Raw genomic sequence first — 6786 nt, 5'->3', positions numbered from 1 at the left:
CCCGCGGCGGGCGGGGGCAGGCAGAGCCGGCCGGGCTCCTGCCTCCGCTCCGCTCCGTCCCTCCGGCGGCCAGCCGGGGCGGAGGGTTAGGCTCGGCTCTAACCCCTCGGGCGGGCGTTTGGAGCTCTGATGTGTAGCCCCGGAGGGGGGGGCGTGAGTACGAAGAGAAGTGGCTGTCGCTGCCGGGCAGAAAGCGTCTCTCCCTGCCGGGCCTCTTTGTCTCCCATCTTCATCCCCTGTGGGCAAGTTCTGGGCTTAAGGAGCTTCCAGGCAGATAACTTGCAGCAAAAAAATACATTCATTTGGGGCTGGCCTTATGAAAATACACCTATAAGCTCTATTTAAAAGCAAAACAGAACACACCAGTGTCACACAGAAAATTGCCGCTGGTCATGAACACAGCCTGCCCGTTCAAAGTGCTGTTCCTTGAAAACCATGCACTCTGCAGTCATGTTTAGGGCTGTTGTGAACATTAGCACTCGGTGTGACACCTAGAAATGTAATGAATGGGACAAAGGGGGCCAGGCTAAGATGGCAGACCATCCTTTCCCCAGTCTGTCAAGCCTACACACTGCCAGCAGAGCAAGCAGATGCCATGCCAGCTGCCTTCATTTCCAGTTCAGCTGTTAATAGGATGTTTATTAGTCATTAATTCTGGCAATGGAATTCACTCTACATCATAGAATCGTGTTTTAAGAAAACCCATCACTTCTTTCTAAAAAAATAAAAAAAGAGTTCAGCTATTTAGGCCTGTCTGATAATTGTGGTGCTGGAAGGAAGCAGATTGGCATGGTCTGCTCTAGCTCTGAGGCTTAGAGGTGTCCACAATACCAGCAGCCAGCAATTTCTCTTAAAGACAGTTACACTGAGGGATTTCGAGCATGCCTGCTTTCCCTTTCCTCTTCCTGACCTGTGCAGCAAGTCGGTGTGAAAAAAAGCACCATTAATACAGAGCTACAACTTGAGAGGCTAGATGAATTTTTGGCTCTGCTGCACTCAGGATTACATTTCCATAGATGTAAATGGGGCTGGAATCTGGTGCATTGGAGTGAAATATAAACAAATGTACTGAATAGGTACACTGTCAGCCATCAGTCCAGAACCAATGCTGGCAGACAGAAAGCAGACCCAACTTTTTAGCTGATTTTTTAACAAGTGGTTGGGGAGAGAGAAAATCTGATGATTTTAAGCAGACTTTTTTAGGTCTGAAAGAACTCGAGACCATCCTGAATCTCTGAAATGCAACCAGGATGCTCCAGCACTGATGTCAACAGCTCTTGGGTGGCTAAAGAAGAAAACATCTTCGTTCTTTATTTGCTCCTATTCAAAAGTGTTTACACAGGTTTTCATTTTGAATCTTTCAACATTTCTTGTTGATACTGAAAACTTCTATGAGAGTTGATTCCTTGATTGCATGAAAATCACTAGGAACCATATTTATGGTTCTTCAGCTTATGTTTTTGTTAATACCCCATTGATAGAAATGGCCCAGGGATCTGACTGCATACACCAGTTAACAGATTCTAGCCTTAGTCACTGAGGGTGTCTGTCACTGAAAATTAAAAGAAAAGAGAGCATTGTAATTCACACAGCATGGGAATTGTCTTCACATTCTCAGTTGTATTTCTTATAAAGGAACGTACAGCATATATTACCCTTTTTATTTCTGAAAATCATATATTCATACTCCTGTAGAAATTAACTGTTGCACATAGTTCTAAACTCTTCTGTTACTATAGAATAATACTCAGCCTGTGGGAGGCTTTATTCCAACAAGTGTAGGGGATGTTGTAACATTCAATTGTATAGCAAAACGCCCTTCAAAAACACACAGCGATTCACATCTAGATGTCTTACAACGCAGGATGCAATGCTGCAGCTGGTTTTCAGTTGCTCAGGAGCTGGACTGCACACTGGCAATGGTATCCTGGGTGGTCACGCATCAATCATGTTAAAAGCTATAGAAACAATCATTTTTGATCAGAACTCTACTGTACCAACATGCCTCACAAACTAGACTATCATGTCTTTAGGTAGCACCAGTTCCCTCAGTCCTTGGTTTTCAAGGTACTATATTCCCATAATAATTCTGCGAGAATTACATTCATCAGTTCCTGTAATCAGGGTCTTGTATCTTGTTTCTCTGATAAATGAGCTATTAAGCTTTGCTTAATGATGGCACACCTTGGTGTTTCTTGGAGGAGATATGTAATCACATTTGGTTCTCCTGAACCTGACTTCCTGAATATGGCACTATGGCACTCATAGGGTGACACACAGGTACTTCACACTCACGTGTTCAAATACCACCGTCCCTAAAGTGGATATATATTGTTTGGGCTACACAGAAAGAGCAAGCATATAGCTCCAGGGAAGAAGCAAAAAGGCCTAAGGTCTTTTCCTGTATTGCATATTATTCAGCCCTTGTGAAAAGCACAGAACCCTGCAGTGTTCTCACAGAAAGAGAATCATTCTTCATGGCACAGCTTCACTGAGAAGCAGAGAGGAAACCATCAAACCATTCCTGCTGATACCCTGACAGCTAAAACCTTTTCTTGGAAAATGGGTGCTTGGGCTTTACCCACAGGAACTGCTTTATGCACAAATGCCCAACCACTCAAGTATTATCCAAGACAGGTGTAAGCACTTCAAGCAATCATCAGACATGACATCCAACTCCAGGAGAGACTTACCAGCTGAAGTACCTAAGTATATATGGCACCTCATCTCTTATTGTGGTGCAGCTCACAGGGTTTTTCTCCTGGCTTACTGAGGACAATCTTCAATTAAGATTGATGAACTTAATGAACTCCAGTGTCAAGACACTTTGCACTGCCTATTGGGCCTGAATATGAAGCTTGGCATTGGATTTTATGATGCATGTTATCATTCCAAATAAAAATTGTGGGCAAGTCAGAAGTGGGATCCAAGGTGTCTGAATCCTCAGGCTGTTGCAGCAAACTATACTGTGTCTCTTTGGTCTGTTAGCCAGGGCAGATAATAGCCCTTCAACCCAGTAATGACCATTTACATCTCCTCCAGATACTATGACTTTCACCCCTTTACCAATGGTATTAAGTTTCTGTTCACCTAAGTGTCTTTATGTTTGTAGAGAGGTGTGGTGCTTTTTGTTTTGAGAAAATCTGCATCTGCAGCTGTAGTGCAAGTTTTGGGGCTGCATGACTCTATGGCAATACCTCTCTGAGGAAGATTAAGAGAAGAGAACATTTTGTCACACAGATCACAATACAGATAAAAGGTTAATAACCTGTGCCAAGGAAACTCACCTTACTGAAATACAACATTGTGTTTTGCAGTCCCAAAGCATTACAAAAGGGTTACTGCCTCTGCCTTTAAGCTTTGTGTGATTTAAGGACTGCATCCTGCATCTAAAAACCTGAACTGCCTCAGTCTATGACGCTTGGAGTTCCATCCCTTTTATTTCATATGAAGGCCTCTGAACTCTTGGAAGGATACCAATTGCACAAAACAGACCTTTCAGGTTATAATCAGGAGGAAACGTAAGTAAATGTTTGTTGCAGACATCACTCAGATTGCTATTTGTAAACAATGCACCAGCTAAAGCAGTAGTTCCCAAACTCTGCTCTGAAAGACCAAGCTAAATGATCATGGAGCCCTACATCCAAGTGGGATGACTCCTTCTGGGGCTGTGGAACAGCACTGCAGACGTTCCTCAGTCACATAACATGGAAAGTGAGATTGATCCCTCAGTACACAACAGATTTTGCCTGAGAATCTGCTCCTTGCACAGTGAGTCACAAAAAAAAGCTAATCATATCAAACATAGGTCATACAGCAAAACATCATCAGACTACAAAATGCAGTGATCAGTGAGTGAAATGAGGGCACCACATACCAAGTTGTGCCATACATTGAAAATGCTAACAGTTACTAAAGGGCATGCATACTGCTGAAGGGAAAAACAGTGAGGCATTAAACCAGGTAGCACAGAAAGGACTCTTGGAAGAAATCAGTTTGATTCGCTTCTGGTGCGAGGTTAGTACACTGTGCATGTGTTATGCATAAAATACAAAATATTGACATTTGTCTCTGTGAGAAAAACACTTTAAGTTTCCATTTCTTTCAATTTGTGGTATTTATATGAGAAAGCTGAAGTGCAGCTAGTCTTCTTTGCACTAACAATATCGACTGTGTAGTTTTCCGTTTGGTACCCTTCTCTGAGGTTTCCTGTTTCAGAGCTGAAGAGCTCTTAATACATTTTAGTTCCCAGGAGTTGCTAGGATTGTTAGTTCTGTAACCAAACAGGGTTTGAGGGAAAGGCATTTTTGTCTGCTTTAATGTCATATACTGATTTTTGCAATTGAAACATGTAACTTGAATCTTTTTTTCTTTTTATATTCTTAAGCCCTCCATGCAATTATATTTTAACACTATATTCACTCAGTCCTATTAATATGTATTTTCATACGTATTTTATAGATATAAATAATTTTCATGTGGAATCATTCCATGAGAAGACACAGAACAAGGATACTAGGACTCTGTATGTTTTCCTAATTCTTACTAAATAATGTTTGTCATCTACTTCTAATAAGGAAAGGTATGAGTGAATAGAGATATATAAGTAGTACTTCCTCACCAGCTATAATCTGCATACTTAAGTGTTGCAGAATCTAGCTATTGGTAGGCATTTAGAGCAAGCATATATGTGATGATTACATGGAGGGAAAGCTTAAGAACTATTTTCAAAAAGTTCTGAGACTGACCTGAGGTTCAAATAGGCACAATGTTTTTCTCCCTTCTTCCCAATGTGCATACAAGGGATCAAATCTCACCTGAAACTGGGACTGTGTATCCACTAACAAATATCCCAAGGACTGCCCTCTGGCACAGAGGCCAACTTGCAGAGAACAGTTTGCATCCCCATTATTTACCTTTTAATCTCCAGAACAGGCTGGTCATGTCCAAAGTACCCACAAGAAATAGTGCCTTGCCAACTCGTGAATTGTGCACTGGCCAGAATCTGTGCCAGCAACTGTTCTACCAACTAACTGTACAGATGACTGAGCTATGGTGTACCAGAAAATTTCCTGGCCCTGCTGAGTCTAGAGACATAAATGTATGTCATACACATATGTAGCATGACTGACATAAGCTTTTAACGTACTTTTGATCTCCCTTTAGTCAATAAAGTGTTCTATTCAACCTTTCTTAACCACCCTCTTTAGGATGAAACAACCTCTAAATGAGGTTTTTGTCTCTCTAGATATTTTGGCATCAAGTCAAAAGTTTTCTGACTAAAATACAGTGAGATGCACCTGGCATCTCATGGCATTATGGCTACTGAAGCAAGTATAAAGCAGGAACAAGAAAAATATGTAGAATTTTATGATGCTTAGCCTTGGGAGCACGTTAAGTATGATGCTAGTGAAGCTGAACTGTGGTCTCCTCAAACAAGAACACACACATTTAACATGCTTTCTTATCAAGTCACAGAATCACAGAATGTCAGGGGTTGGAAGGGACCTCTGGAGATCACCTTGCCCAACCCCCCTGCTTGAGCAGGCACACCCAGAGCAGGGGGCACAGGAACGCATCCAGGCGGGTTTTGAATGTCTCCAGGGACGGGACCCCACAGCCTCCCTGGGCAGCCCGTGCCACTGCTCTGGCACCCTCACAGGAAAGACGTTTTTCTCATACTGAGGTGGAACTTCCTGTGTTCCGACTTGTGCCCATTGCCCCTTGTCCTGTCATTGGGCACTAATGAAGAGTCCAGTCCCACTGTCCAGACACCCACCCTTTAGGTATTTATAGTATTGATGAAATCCCCCCTCAGTCTTCTCCAGGCTGAACAAAGCCAGGTGTCTCAGCCTTTCCTCATAAGGGAGGTGCTCCAGTCCCCTGATCATCTTGGTAGCTCTCCGCTGGACTCTCTCCAGTAGTTCCCTGAATGTTTTTGTTCTCTTGATCATCCAATATAAAACAAGGCTGAAAACACTTTATTTCTTAATATTTCCCATTTGCCTATTCTGTTAATTCCATTACATAAAATCAAGTGAATTAAATTATATTACAAATATTGGTATCTCAGTCCTGTAGCATCTTTGGGTGGAACGCAATACTCTTAAATGTACACTTTTTTTGTCTTGTACCACTCTCAGAGACTTGCCCAAAAGGTGAACCCTTACTTTCATATCCTTTTTCCTCCCACTGTAGCAACAGAAGTCACTTAAACTATACAGTCAACACTTTTGCTTGAGATATCCTGCATACAGAAAACATTTCATGTTCTACTTAAGCTTCTGGTCTTTCCATTTTACTGGAGTTATTCTTTTTGAAGAGATAAGTACATACATCTTAAAGCATTTCAGGATCACCTATGATTTTAGATGCTATAACTGTCACTTTTTAAAATACACAATTTAACACATTTTCCAAGCTCTGTCTTTTGCAAATTCTACAAGTAATGTGCTGCTAATCATTTATTTGTTCACTCAACATGTTATTTACCTGACATGTTTGCAGTCTAATCTGTTATTTAAGGACATGCACAAGGGAAAGTTTCTGCCACTCAAAACAGTCACACCCTGACTCCAGACAGAGAGAGGCTATTGTCCTTAAGGAGTTACCAGAGATAAACAAGCACTGCCTGCCTACCTCCCTGATGCAAGAAGGTAGAAAACTACAGGGAAAAGTGGCAAAAAGGAGAAGTGTCTCCAAAAGGAAGGTACAGAAGCTACGGGGGGAATTAGTAGATTTGTAACTGGCAGTTGTTAAAAGGAAAGGAACAGAATAAAGGCAGTC

This window comes from Phalacrocorax carbo, chromosome Z (assembly GCF_963921805.1).
Source record: "Phalacrocorax carbo chromosome Z, bPhaCar2.1, whole genome shotgun sequence".
Taxonomy (NCBI): domain Eukaryota; kingdom Metazoa; phylum Chordata; class Aves; order Suliformes; family Phalacrocoracidae; genus Phalacrocorax; species Phalacrocorax carbo.
This window is presented reverse-complemented; position numbering follows the sequence as displayed.